The sequence below is a fragment of the Lynx canadensis genome, chromosome B3, assembly GCF_007474595.2.
Source record: "Lynx canadensis isolate LIC74 chromosome B3, mLynCan4.pri.v2, whole genome shotgun sequence".
NCBI classification, from domain to species: domain Eukaryota; kingdom Metazoa; phylum Chordata; class Mammalia; order Carnivora; family Felidae; genus Lynx; species Lynx canadensis.
This window is the reverse complement of record NC_044308.2, coordinates 83,876,301-83,890,931: the sequence shown is the minus strand read 5'-3', so window position 1 is coordinate 83,890,931 and position 14,631 is coordinate 83,876,301. Positions and strand designations below refer to the sequence as shown.

At 45.9% G+C, this 14,631-nt stretch overlaps 1 long non-coding RNA gene and 1 other non-coding gene across 3 annotated transcripts; one reads left to right on the top strand and one right to left on the bottom strand.

Annotated features, from left to right (window-relative positions):
- The first annotated feature begins 1,616 nt into the window (after positions 1 to 1,616).
- On the top strand, positions 1,617 to 1,780 carry LOC115517379. Its single transcript, XR_003969832.1, has one exon. It is a non-coding gene; the product is annotated as a U1 spliceosomal RNA (small nuclear RNA).
- A 1,551-nt stretch (positions 1,781 to 3,331) lies between these two features.
- LOC115516358 lies at positions 3,332 to 13,899 on the bottom strand. Of its 2 annotated transcripts, XR_003969527.1 has the most exons (4): positions 13,353 to 13,899; positions 13,088 to 13,247; positions 12,915 to 13,000; positions 3,332 to 5,164 (listed from the first exon to the last, which is right to left on the bottom strand). It is a non-coding gene; the product is annotated as an uncharacterized LOC115516358 (long non-coding RNA). The 2 variants fall into 2 exon arrangements; XR_003969526.1 differs by lacking the exon at positions 13,353 to 13,899 and having other exon boundaries at positions 13,088 to 13,309.
- Positions 13,900 to 14,631: the final 732 nt, after the last annotated feature.

Below are 14,631 nucleotides of genomic sequence, written 5' to 3'. Positions count from 1 at the left end.
GACACGGTATCATTTACGTAGCCTTCGTGTCAAAAATGCATTCCTGAATGTACTTGCGAGGGAAGCCAGGACAACTCAAAAACTGAAGGACGGTCTCCAAAATGACTGGCCCGTAGTCTTCAAAAAGGCCTGCATAATGAAATGCAAAGAACTACCTGGGAACTATTTCAGATAAAGAGACATGACAACTGAATGCAACACATGATTTTGAATTTTCCTTTGCTCTAAAGGACATTATTGGGACAATTGGTGGAAAAGGGAATAACGTCTGTAGAGTAGTAAGATTGTATCAATGTTCATTTCTTGGTTTTGATAATTTTCCTGGGGTTAGGGAAGAGAACCATTTGTTTGTTTTGAGGAGTAGTACACCCTAAGAAAGGAAACTTCCTGAAACAACTAACAATCCAAAACGTGGGCCACCTGGGTGCTCAGTCCCTTAAGGGAACGAGCCTTGGTCATGATCTCACGGTTGGGGGCGGGGAGGGGGCGGAGAGGGGGTTCGGTGCGCGTGGGGCTCCCCGCTGACAGCACGCACGAAGCCTGCTTGGGATTCTCCCTCTCCCCTGCTCTCGCCCGTCCTCCCGCTCTCTCTCAAAATAAATTAAAAAACAAAAGAAAAGAAAAGAAAAGTAAAGTAAAAAGGATGTACAACACGTTAACTCGGATCTTGACGCTGCTAGAACCTCAGAGAAGTCTTTGCTGACCCAATAATCTCTAGTCCTGTCTCTTGCCTTGCTTTGCAAGGGACCCGATCACCCAGGAACACACAACACTTCGATCATTTTGCTCCTATCTGAAGAGGATATTTACCTTTACCTCCACTCGATCTCCGGAAAGAATCTTCTTGTACAGAAGAGGAAAAGACAAATCCGGGCAGGCTGAAAGAGGCAGCCGAAGCCCACAGGATGAAAACGTGATATTTCCGTTCATTTGATTTTCGGAGACCATTCGACGCCCCTCCCCAGCCCACACATCTACTCTTGAGAATGGACGCCTTGTCCTGACTGACGCCCTCTGTTCAAATTTTCCTTTGGTTGTCGCAGGATTAGGTTACTACGTAATCCGAAAGGTCATACTGAGGATTAAGACAATTTCATGTTAAATTGGTGACAAAACTCTTAGTATTTAAGGTTGAGTTGATTCTCTGTTGCGTATTGCATGTAATTTTCGTTGCAAGGAAGGGGAGACTTAACCCACCGCCTCGGAGGGGCCTGCAACTTCTGGACGCCGCGGGACCCCGTCTTCTCGGGTCTCCCTTCCGGGTCCCGACTCCTCGCCGCCCTCCCCCCGTCCTTCGCTCCGGGCACCGGCGGTCTGCCGGGACACTAGCACATCCGTTGTCCCAGAGCTGGAGCCGCGACGCGGGGAAGCGCGCGACAGGGCGTGGCGTATGTAGATGAACAAGCGCGAAGAGGCTGCCGGTCCCGGACCGCCTGGGCGCGCACGTCCCGCGTGGGGGCTAGGCAAAGGCGCCCGAGGTTGTTTTGCGGACGGGAGAGGTTGGAGCTGCGGGGGGGCTGCGGGCAGCCGGGGCGCGGAGGCCGCGTGAGGCAAGTGACCGTGTGTAAGAAGCGTGGCGAGGGCCAGGGTGTGGGTCGAGGCGGGGCGTGCAACTCATACTTACCTGGCAGGGGAGATACCATGATCACGAAGGTGGTTTTCCCAGGGCGAGGCTTATCCATTGCACTCCGGATGTGCTGACCCCTGCGATTTCCCCAAATGTGGGAAACTCGACTGCATAATTTGTGGTAGTGGGGGACTGCGTTCGCGCTTTCCCCTGACTTTTCCTGGTCTGAATGGAAGAAGCTGAGCTTAGCCACACGGCGGCGTCGTGTGTTTCAGCCTCGCACCCCTGGTACGGACACGCTGGGCTGTTGCATTATTCTCCGTACTAACGCGTCCCGGGGCCGCCTAAACAAGGCTGAAAGAAAGTAGAACCCCGCTTCTCGGCTTTTGCTTGGCTTGGTTTTGTTTGGTTTATCTTTACCTCGTTTTTCGCCAACTATAGCCCGCGTACTGCGGCAGCACGGAGAAGATTTTTCCGGTTGCCTGAAGACGTGGTGATAGGCGGGCACGTGAGGGTTTGCGGGGGAGCCAGGAGACAGCGCAGAAGTACACCTTCACTTCGTGGTCGTTTTCTTTTCTTTGTAAGTTCTGCGACGCCTCGTCCTCCCCCCCCCCCCCCCGTCCCCCGCCACAGCAGTGTCTCCTTGAAATCCACCACCCTGCTCTGCTAACTTGTGCGTAGTGCTTCACTTCAAAAAGGTCTGTTTGAGCTCAACTTCTGTAGCAGTTCACCACGGAATCTGTGTTGTAGGCTTTCCCAAACTAGGGGCAGAGGAGAAACTCGCCCAGTCTTTAAGCCTCACGGGCCTTAGCGGCCCGGGGACCCCCACTTTCTTTTGCAATTTCCTTTCTTTACCATCCTCCACCTTCACTGCCACCAACCCCGCCACCTTCATTCCTCCTGGGTCGTTCATTCCTACTGCTCGCGTCGCTCTCTTCCTCTCAGAGCGTGCAGTAAAGACACTCTGTGGGAGAAACCCTGTACTACTACCCAGTGCAGGGCTTTGTCTCTGTTACTGGGCGTCTTCCTCTTTCTCCTTTGTGTCCCCCAGGCACAAGATGGTCCCTAAATGTTTCGTAAATGCCACACCACGAGAGTATTGAAACCAGTTTTTGGTTTGGTTTGGTTTTACGGGGAACCAGCAGCTGAGCTGCGGAATACTTCCATTGTTCTGGAGGTACAAAGTAGCATCTTTCCTAAAGTATGCCCTTGAGGGAGTAACCTACAGGGGCGCCTGGGTGGCGCAGTCGGTTAAGCGTCCGACTTCAGCCAGGTCACGATCTCGCGGTCCGTGAGTTCGAGCCCCGCGTCAGGCTCTGGGCTGATGGCTCGGAGCCTGGAGCCTGTTTCCGATTCTGTGTCTCCCTCTCTCTCTGCCCCTCCCCCGTTCATGCTCTGTCTCAAAAAAAAAAAAAAAAAAAAAAAACGTTAGAAAAAAGAAAAGAGGGAGTAACCTACCTTCTTTGTGTGTTTTGTGACAAGGTCCTTCCTTGGATAGTGCGGTCAACTCATTTATGTGTGTTTTTGTTAAGCACCCTGCCCCACACTAATATGTAACTTGCTTCCACTCTACCCCCACCCCAACAGACACCGTAAACATGTAAACCAGGGACCAAGGGATGTACCTACCACTCTCCTACCCTTGCCCGGAATAAGGCCCCCTTGGTACAAACAAGCAGATTAGCGGATGGATAGGTGCGACACTGTATTACTGCCTTTTGCCCCGTACTTGCTGTTTCTTAGCATTTACACAGCACCTTCACGTTTTCAAAGCACTGTACCAATGTTTATTAATCCTCACAACACCCCTGTGAGGTAGGTAGGTCAGTATGTCCTTTGTAGTAGAGAAACTGAGGCAGACAGAGGTCAAGCGAACCAAACCTGCCTAGGCCACAAGGGCAGCCGGCGAAGGGACTGCACCCGAGTCCCGAAGCCAGGGCTCTCTGTCCCGTTCATCCACTGGTGAGCATCGAGTGGGCGTCTTCTCACCAGTGAAGGGGACAGACAGGAGGACCAAACACACAGATTTCTCAGGCAACCGGGGGGGGGGGGAGTACAAACGACATCAGGGAATAACCAGGGAACCACGCCAGTGAAAGAGAGAGACGTGAACCAGCACACCAGTAAGGCAAGAGAACATGCTGGAGAGCAAGGCTGGGATCATGGTGACTACTCAGAAGACCTAGACCAGGGGTGGGGAAAATGTAAACGAGGAACCCACCTACAAGGTGACCAACCCAAATACCTGTGGTTTCCAACTGGAAGAAAAGTTAGACAGTGAAAAAAACCAAACCACACAATCGAATTTTAAATTAGAAATGACGTGGCGATAATTCACATTAAAAAGGCCAATCATATTTGTATTGTAACTGTAACTAGTATCCTTTTTGGAGCCTTCCATTCCAAATATTCCAATTCCCCCCCCCCCACCCCCCCCACCCCCCCACGAGGGCTGTTCCTTACAGCACTCTTTCTCTCTCCATACCAATCCGTACACTAGTAGAACTATCAAGTGGCTCGATGGCGTGTCGCAGGGTTAACTGGCCCGGCTAGGGATGGAATTCAGGAAACCATCACAGACGGACCATTCTGTCTGCCTCCTGTATTTTAGAAACAGCTGTTTCGAACCTGCCTCTGCCCAATTCCATCTTCTAGGAAAGGCTGAGAGCACACAGAGAAGCAGTTCATTCTTTCGTAAGGGGACTGGTGAACCTGGTTCAACATGCCATTTTCAGAGAAAAAAGAGAGAAGACCTGCACTGTAAAGCATAACGAAGGAGTAGATTGATTATAGCTACTCCAAATTTTAGAGTGATACAATGACCACAGAGTTAAAAACTATCACTGTTACCACGGTTTATTTGACAATAGTCGGTTTAGTCTACAAGTTTAAGGCAAACATACTAATGCAGTCGCTTTTCATCAGAAATCATACTTATAAAGATTACATAAAGTCTGTCCCAAAACTTCTAAGAAATGTTCATTAATTAAAAATAAGTCTGATTAAGATGCTTTTACCAGGATACATGGATGAACTAAGGTGGCATACAATGTTTTTAAACAAAACAAAACAAAACAAAACAAAACATAACAAAAACACCAAAAGAAAACAAAAGGTAATGGCAACCTTTATCTTGTCTGAACAATGCATCTTTGAAAGGGTTAAACATCAGAGATTACTTAAAGGGAAATAAGATTGGCAGCCATAAGGAACGCTATTCAGAAAATAAAGACAGTTACAGAGGCTACTTAAAAAAGGACTGAACGCTGGGCTTCGGAAGAGGAGGAGCGCACGGTGATGGACAACCGTCCCAGGGAGCACACGGGGAGCTGCAGGAGGGCAGCGTTCCACCACACAGACGGACGGACCCGCAAAACCCGTGGACGGCACCGCTCCATCGCTTCTCAGAAAAAAAGGAGAGTAGATGCGCTTGGTCAGCTGTTTCTTTTGTTTCCAGTGAGCAGTAAATGCCTAATCTCATTAAGAAAACAAAAATAAAATCTGAAGGAAGGCAGCCCTTTTTAACCAAAGGCGGAGTGTGGCTTATGTGTCTCCATTTAACACTGCCAAGCAGTTCTGCAGCAACTGTAGGTTACCCTAAAAAGGAAGGGAAAATAAATCATGAAGTGCAGACAGCCTGGAAGAGTTGCAGTGAAAATATAACAGCGCTGGGAATCCCGTAACTAACGCCACCTTTATTAAGACAACAGAACTCCGGAAACAGCTACTCACTATCCACACACGTACACGGGTTTAAAGACATAAAACCGTATCCTTTGTTTCACGCACAAGGTTTTCCACACACCAGATTTCTTCAGGGCATTTCCGTCTAGATCAGTATTATGGTGTTGAATCACTCGGCATGGTTCTAATGAGGGATGAAACATGCCCTGTGAGTCCAAGTCAAACTACCGGACGTTTTGCAAGACCGGTTCTTATCCCTTTCCTCTAGCCGTTAAAATCTGTGTATTAGGGTAGAGGCATATTAAATTATAACGTACACTTTCAGGACTAAAGTAGTGAGTGATACCAGTTTTTATACACATAGCCGTAAGTTCCCGTACAACGGCATTCTGTAACATTCAGACAGGCCTACGTACCCATTTGTAAAACATGGGCGCTGGCATCCAAATTTAGACACGTGTCCGGACAAATGTAAGCATATATGCATTACGCCGATAAATACGTGGGGTAAAGGAAAACCTCTTCCTTCCAGTAAGTAGAAAGCCAACTAAAACGATGGGATTAGAAAAGTGACCGTCTGGCAGCCACCACGATAATCGACGGAGGCAAAAGTCATGAACGGTGGCTTTGAGCATAAGGCTGAAATGCCAATACCGTAGCCATTAGCTACGTGCGGCGATGGAAAATTTAAATTTCTGTTAATTAAAGTGAAATAAAAACTCAGTTTCTCAGTTGCACCAGCCACATTTCAAGTGTAGGCGTTTGACGGCCACGTGTGGCTACTTAGTGGCTACCGTGCCAGACAGTGCTGATGACAGGATACTTCCATCATCACACAAAATTCCGTGGGACAGTGCTGGGTAAGCGATGGGGTATTTACACAGTCCCAAGTATCTCCCCGCAGAATACTTCTTCATTTCAAAGTGTAAAATAGTAACTTGGCCACTGAGGAACCTGCAGACATCATCACTTGAACCAAATGATCAAAGTCAGACATTGCCAGCGAGGCAACTCATCAACAGCATGTACCTCCTGAAAGGATGCAACAACGAGAAGGTCCGAGCACCACTTCTGGGCGATTCCCGCCACAGGTGGGGAATCTAAACTCAATAACTAGACGAACCCAAAGCGAGGGACATTTTATAGACCCGTGCGTTTCAGTGTCCAATGTTATGAAATACAAAGACTCAGGAACTTTCCGGGTTCAGGAAGTCTAAAACGACACGTGCGGGGGGTGCGGGGCGGGGAGGGCACCTGGCTGGCCCAGTTGGTAGAGCGCGCGACTCTCGACTCTCTCGATCCTGGGGGTCGTGAATTCAAGCCCTACAGCGGGTGTAGAGCTCATCCCAAGAAAAACGAAAAGTCACGCCTGGGTGGCTCTCTCGGTTAAGTGTCCGACTCTCGGTTTCTGCTCAGGTCACAATCTCACGGTCTCGGTTTCGTGAGTTGGAGCCCTCCCCCACCCCACCCTGCGCCCCGGGCGGGCTCTGCACTGACAGCGCCAGAGCCTGCCTTGGGATTCTCTCTCTCTCTCTCTCTCTCTCTCTCTCTCTCTCTCTCTCGCTTGCTCGCTCTGCCTCTCCCCTTCTCCCACGTGTGCGCTCGCGCTCTCTCTCGCTCGCTCTCTCAAAATAAATACATAAACTTAAAAAATAAATAAAAAGACCTGTGCGCCGAATGTCATGTATTATCTTGAGTATCCTTTTGTCACTAAAGACATTATTCATTGTTAGACAACTGGTGGCATAAAAGTCTGTGGATTAGATAATAGTACTGTATCCATAGTAATTTCCTGATCTTTGTAATTGCTCCAAGTATTCAAGAGAATTATTTGGTGTTAGGAAATCGACACTGAAGTGTTTAAGAGCCAAGAGACTACCTAGCTGCAACCTAAACGGTTTAAGACAAAAACAGGTATGTATAAGGGTAGGGGTGTGGGGTGTGTGTGTACTGTGTAAAGAGGAAAAGTAAAGAGGGAGGGAGGAAGAGGGGGAGGGGAGGACAGAGCGAACATGACAATATGCACATTTGAGGACTCTAGTGACAACTATCCAGGGATTCTTTGTACTTTTCTTGCAACTTTACCGAGCGCCTGAAATTGGGTGAACATAAACATTTAAGAATTTCAAGTGCCCCAGTTAACTGTCCATGTTGTGCCAGTAGAACGATGGATTCTGAGCCTGTCTGTATTTCTGACATGATCTTCTTAAAGGTATATCCCTCCAGTGGGACGAAGTCCAAGGATACACATCCTGCACTTGACACACTGCCAACGCCCTCCAGAAGGGTGTGCCCTGGTCCACACTTACCCACCAGGCACGAGGACTCCACGCCCTCATAGGCAGCAGTAGCATCACCTTTTTTTTTTTTTCACTGCCTTTATCATACATTCTATGCTTCATTAATAAAATATCTGAGACTATCTTCAAGGACACAAAAGTGACCAAATGACCTAATTTTCTGTTATAACCAGGTTCCAATACATGGCAAGACATATCCCGGTTATAATGAGTGAAATCCAAAGTAGTTTTAAACCATCTGGATGTAAATTTAACCAATGTCTAATCTCTTTGGAATAACTTATATGGATTCTGGGACCAAAATGGGACTTTGTTCAGATTTGCAAAATCATCAAGAAACCTCAGACGAGAGGGCAGGGTTTCTCAACCTCGGCGGGTTTTTTTTTTTTTTTTAAGCTTTATTTATTATTTTTTTAAATGTTTATTGGGGCGCCTGGGTGGCGCAGTCGGTTAAGCGTCCGACTTCAGCCAGGTCACGATCTCGCGGTCCGTGAGTTCGAGCCCCGCGTCAGGCTCTGGGCTGATGGCCCAGAGCCTGGAGCCTGTTTCCGATTCTGTGTCTCCCTCTCTCTCTGCCCCTCCCCCGTTCATGCTCTGTCTCTCTCTGTCCCAAAAATAAATAAACGTTGAAAAAAAATTAAAAAAAAATGTTTATTTTATTTTGTTTTTGAGAGAGAGACAGAGAGAGAGAGAGAGAGAGAGAGAGAGAGAGGAGAGAATCCCAAGCACGCTCCACGGTTATCAGTGCAGAGCTGGACACGGGGCTCGAACTCACAAATCCGTGAGATCATGACATGAGCGGAAACCAAGAGTCAGACGCTTCACTGACTGAGCCACCCAGGCGCCCCAAGTTTTATTAAAGTAATCTCTCTACACCCAACGTGGGGCTTGAACTGGCGACTCCGAGATCGAGAGTCACACGCTCTTCCGACCGAGCCAGCCAGGCACCACCCACCCTACCCCCCATTTAAAAAAAGATTTTATTTTATCATTATTTTTAAAATTTATTATCATTTTCTTACGTAGGTCAAGAGGCGGATGCTTGACTGACTGAGCCACCCAGGCGCCCCTGAACGATTTTATTTTTAAAGTCATCTCTACACCCGACGTGGGGCTCGGACCTACAACCCTGAGAACACGAGTTGCACGCTCCACCGACTGAGCCATCCAGTCTCAGTGTCCCTCAGTCTCGGCAGACTTGAGGTATTTGGGGCTGTCGAATCCTTTCTAATGGGGGCTCTCCTGTGCCCTGTCAAAAGTTTAGCAGCATTCCTGCCCTCTGCGCCCTACATACCGGTCGTAAACCCACCCATCCTCTGTTGTGACTACCAGACATGTCTCCAGAAATTGCTAAATGTCTCCCGGGAGGCAAAACTGCCTCTAGTTGAGAGAGCCACTGGAGTAGAAGACCCATCAGAGAACACATTTCAGAAAGGACCTGAAAAGCACAGAAATCTGGAAACCAGAGGCTGACAACCATCTATATAGTAAGGGTCAGCAAACTTTCTGTAAGGGGCTTAAACACGTAGTAAACGTTTTAGACTTTGAGAGACACGTGGTCTCTGTTTTGCTGTAGTAGTATGAAAGCAACCACAGACGGAGCACAAAGGAACGAGCTTGGCTGTATTCCAGGAAAACTTCACTTACAGATGAAATCTAAATTTCACGTAATTATCACGTGTCATGAAATACTATTCTTTCGCCTTTTTTTAAAGAACCACTGAGGGGCACCTGGGTGGCTCAGTCGGTCAAGCGTCGTCCGACTCTCGATTTCGGCTCAGGTCATGATCTCACGGTTGGTCGTGAGATCAGCCCCGCCTGGGATTCTGCACTGGGCGTGGAGCCTGCTTAACATACTCTCTCTCCGGGACACCTGGGTGGCTCTTTCGGGTAGGTGTCTGACTCTTGGGTTTCGGCTCAGGTCATGGTCTGGCGGTTAGGGAGTTCAAGCCCTGCATCGGGCTTCACGCTGACAGTGAGGAGCCTGCTTGGTGTTTCTCTCTCTCTCTCTCTCTCTCTCTCTCTCTCTCTCTCTCTCTCCCTCTCTCTCTGTCTCTCTCTCTCCCTCTCTTTCTCCCTCTCTCTCTCTGCCCCTTCCCTGCTGGTGCTCTATCTCTCTCTCCCTCTCAAAAAACCAACGCCATTCTTGGCCCACAGGCTACACAAAAACAGACAGGCTGTAATCTGCTAATCCTTCCTTAAACCTATTAACAAAATCCTGAAGAGATTTTATAACCTCCTTACAAAGAACAAACATAGTGAACGTTAGAAACCAACACGGGTGCAGTAACAATAAATCGTGCCAACCTTATCGAAATATTTTCTTTTGAGAGGGTGATTGGACCAGGAAATCTGTAACATATAGCTTCATTGTAATGACGAATTGGATACATCTTGTATCCATCACAGATAAAATGGAAACGGTTGATGATAGTATAAATAGGTGAATTCCTAGCTACCCAAATAGCCATCACCAAAGAATACTCATTAATAACTTAATATCAATTAGTATAGAAAGAAAGGAAGGGAACTACAAATTCAGCCTTTTTGGGTACCGTGCACTTATCCGGTTAGATGAACCAATGTTGACTCCTTTGGTCCCGATCAATCTTTTATTTATTTTTTTATTTTATTTTATTTTTTTTTTTAATTTTTTCAACGTTTATTTATTTTTGGGACAGAGAGAGACAGAGCATGAACGGGAGAGGGGCAGAGAGAGAGGGAGACACAGAATTGGAAACAGGCTCCAGGCTCCGAGCCATCAGCCCAGAGCCTGACGTGGGGCTCGAACTCCCAGACCGCGAGATCGTGACCTGGCTGAAGTCGGACGCTTAACCGACTGCGCCACCCAGGCGCCCCTCGATCAATCTTTTAAAGTAAAACTTAGATGACGACATAAAAGGGAAGTTCATACAAACTACAAATGTCCATCACTTGGGAGTAATCACCACTCTCCTAGTCAACTACTATATGATCAAATCGAAGTTTCCAAAAGATCCCACGCTGGGCTACAACTAGCAAGCTACAATTTGACAGACATAACTGTGGCCTGCAACTTCATTTTAAAAATTAAATGCTCAGTACATGAAAAAGTTCTAGAGACCTGTTGCACGACAATGTGAATATACTTAACAAGGCTGAACCGTACACTTTAAAAGTGGGTAAGATGGTACATTTATGTGTTTTTTACCACAAAAATGAAAACTATTCCTACAAAGAATTAAACACACAACTATAGGTTGGAGGCTCGAAAACAGACCAAGGAGGAGGAGAATGAGGAGAAGATGTGTGATTATAAGCCAAATCAAGCTGGTGTAAGATGGCGCTAAACAAAACAAAACAAAACAAAACACAAAAGAACCAAAAAACAAAAAAAAACAAACCCTTATACGAAAAGCAAAAAGAAAAAGAAAAAAAAAAAAGAAAAAACACAAAAAACCCTTATGCCTCTAAAACTGCCGTAAGGAGAAACGTGTACAATAAAAAGTCCACGTGTGGAAAGGTGTTTCCATTTCTGGGTGCAATATTGAAAAAAAAATTTTAATGTTTATTTACTTATTTATTTTTTTTGAGAAAGAGAGAGACAGACATAGAGACGGAGAGAGACAGAGCATGAGCAGGGGAGGGGCAGAGAGAGAAAAGAGGGAGACACAGAATCCGAAGCAATTCCAGGCTCTGAGCTGTCAGCACAGAGCCCGACGTCGGACTCGAACTCACCAACTGTGAGATCGTGAGATCGTGAGATCGTGACCTGAGCCAAAGACAGAGGCCTACCCAACTGAGCCACCAAGGGGCCCCTGCACGCAATATTTGAAAACAGCAATGACCTAGTGTAATAATATAAAAAGCTTATTGAAATGTATGGGATAAAATATATTTAGCTCAAAGATGTCTAGCTTGTAGGAGAGAATATATTCAAATATTTGAGGTAATATATCCAAATGTTTCTGTGGGAGAAATTAAATTCATTTTTCTTTCTTTTTTTAAAGCCAACCCGTTTATTTTGAGAGTTTGAGAGAGAGAGAGAGCGCGCGAGCGAGCGAGCGCACGAGCGGGGAGGGGCAGGGAGAGAGAGAACCCCAAGCAGACTCCACGCAGAGTTGGACGCAGGGCTCCTCCAGCTGACAAACTGTGAGACCATGACCTGACCGAAACCAAGAGTCGGACCCTCAAACGACAGAGCCACCCAGGCATCCGTCAAATTTATCTTTCTTATTTCACGTGACAAAACTCTGACCAATTTGTCAAAGTGACACAGAAGCAGATTTCTGTGCGTTATGGAGTGTCCCGAACGTCTTAGTAGAGTTTCAAGCTTTTTAATGACTTTCAAAGCGTAAATACTATAAATATATTTAAAAAAAAAAAACACAAAAACACTAACAAGTTTATTCAAATTTCTTTAATACTTCTAATTTGGGGAATTTTGAATATATTTTTACTTTCAGTCCTTCTGATTGAAGCCAGCAAATATTAAATTTTTAAAGAAGTTTTTATTAAAGATAGATTTATCTTTTTTAAGCAGTCACAAATGATACTGGTTTCCATATTAGGTACTAGGGTCTTGCAGAGCTGACCGCTTAGAGAAATTGTACGTATTATTCTTGCTTGAATTAGATGATCTTTTTAAGTTCGCTCGCAATTCTAAGATTCTCTAGTTCTCACCTTATTAGAAGGCTTGGGCCAAGCTTTATCTTAACTACGAGAAAGGGCTGAATCTGGAGGAAACAAACACTATAAAAAACGCTGGGCGAAGGATATTTATTTACTAACATTAAATTATTTTGAAGTACTAAAATGATCTTCAAAAATTAGCATTCCAATTACAATTCATTCTAATCCAGGAATGGTTCTTCCAATATCCCTCCAGAAAGAAACTGTCATTAAAGGATTATTATCAATTCCATAACTGACTCCTTCCTTCCTCCCTGCCTTCCTCTCTTTCTTTTTTTTTTAAGTAATCTCTACACCCAACACCCAACGTGGGGCTCAAACTCACATCCAGGCGATCAAGGGTCACATGCTCCACCGAATGAGCCGGCCAGGCACCCCGTAATTAATTCATTCATTCATTCATTCATTTGTTTCTTTCTTTTCTTCCTTTCTCTCTCTCTTTCTTTCTATCTTTCTCTCTCTCTCTCTCTCTCTCTCTCCCTCCCTCCTTCCCTCCCTTTTCTTTTTAATGTTTATTTTTTACTTTTGGGGGGGGGGAAGGGCACAGACCGGGGACAGAGGATCTGAAGGGGGGCCGCACAGCCTAACGTGGGACTTGAAACTCACCAATCGTGAGGACCCAGGTGCCCCAAGACTACTCATTTCTAAATTATAAGTCACGTAAAATATTAAACCTTGACTATGACACTAACCTTTGCATGCTTCAGTTCTAACTCTGCCAGTTCCACTAAATTTTTTCTGAATGCGGCAACTCTTCTCGTCTTAAAATCTATAAGTTCTGTGGACGAAAGAAATTAGGATTAACTATTTAATTCACATAATAGTTGAAGGTATACCGTATAATTAAAGGTTAATATAACAGTACCTTGTTTTGCAGATTCAGATATTTTTTCAAATTTCTGACAACATAATTGTTGGGATGTCTCAGCCTGAAGAACATCTTTATTTTTCGCTCTTGCTTTGTCCAGTGCTTTGTTAGCATTTTCATAATCCACTAGTGACCTAGATCTTCGATAGAGGAGATCCTATACAACAGAATGCTTCGCAGTAAGGCACGCTGCGTGTTTCGAACAGTCACGGGCAACCACCACCACCCCACTGCCCCCATCATCATCAGAGCTAACGCTTACGCCATGAAGATCACATGCCAGTCACCCTCCAAATGGTCTTTATAACAGCTTTATGGAGATGTAATTCACACACAGACACCTCGTTCCAAGTGCACAATTCACGGGTTTTTAGTGTGCTGGCAGAGTTGTATAAACATCGCCACCATCAATTTTGGAGCATTTTTGTCGATCAAAAAGAAACCCCACATCCATCAGCAGTCATTCTTCATTTCCTCCTTGCCACCCCCCAACCCTAGACAACCGCTGATCTGCTTTCTGTCTCCGTAGATTTGCCTATTCTGGGCGTGCCATGAAAAAAAAAAATGGAATCACGTAATGTGTGGCCTTTTCTGTCTGGCTTTCTTCACACAGCATAAAGTTTCGAGTTCATTCATGTTATAACTGAATCAGTACTTCATTCCTCTTGACTGCTAAATAATGTTTCGCCGTAAGGACAGACACACCACATGGATGTGTCCGTTCACCAGTGGAGAGACATTTGTTTGTTTCCACACTCTGCCTATTATGAATAATGCTGTTATGAACATTTGTGTATAAGTCTGTGTGTGAACATGTCTTCCTTTCTCTTTCTATCTCATTACTTAGGGGTGGAATTGCTGGGTCACTCGGTAATTCTATGTTCAACCTTTTGAGAAACTGCCAGACTGTTTTCCAAAGTGGCTGCGCCATTTTACATTTCTGCAGGCGCTGTATGAGTGTCCCAATTTCTCCACATCCTTGGCAACGCTTATCTTTTTGATTAAAGCCACCTGGTGGTGTGAAGTGGTATCACGCTGTGGTTTTATTTTGTTTTGTAAAGCTTTTATGTATTTATTTAAAAATATATTTTTAGGGGTCCTGGGTGGGTCAGTTGGTTAAGCTTCCGACTTGGGCTCAGGGCATGATCTCATGGTTCCTGAGTTCGAGCCCTGCGTCGGGTCTGTGCTGACAGCTCAGAGCCTGGAGCCTGCTTTGGATTCTGTGTCTCCCTCTCTCTCTGCTCCTCCCCCAGTCGTGCTCTGTCTGTCTCTCGCTCTCAAAAATAAACTAAAATTTCAAAAAAAGGGGGTGGGGAGCCTGGGTGGCTCAGTTGGTTGAGTGGCTGAATTTGGCTCAGGTCATGATCTCGCGGTCTGTGAGTTTGAGCCCCGCGTCGGGGTCTGTGCTGGCAGCTCAGAGCCTGGAGCCTGCTTTGGATTCTGTCTCTCTCTCTCTCTCTGCTCCTCCCCTACTTGTGCTCTATGTCTCTCTGTCTCTCAAAAATAAATAAATGCTTAAAAATTAAAAAAAAATTAACCTT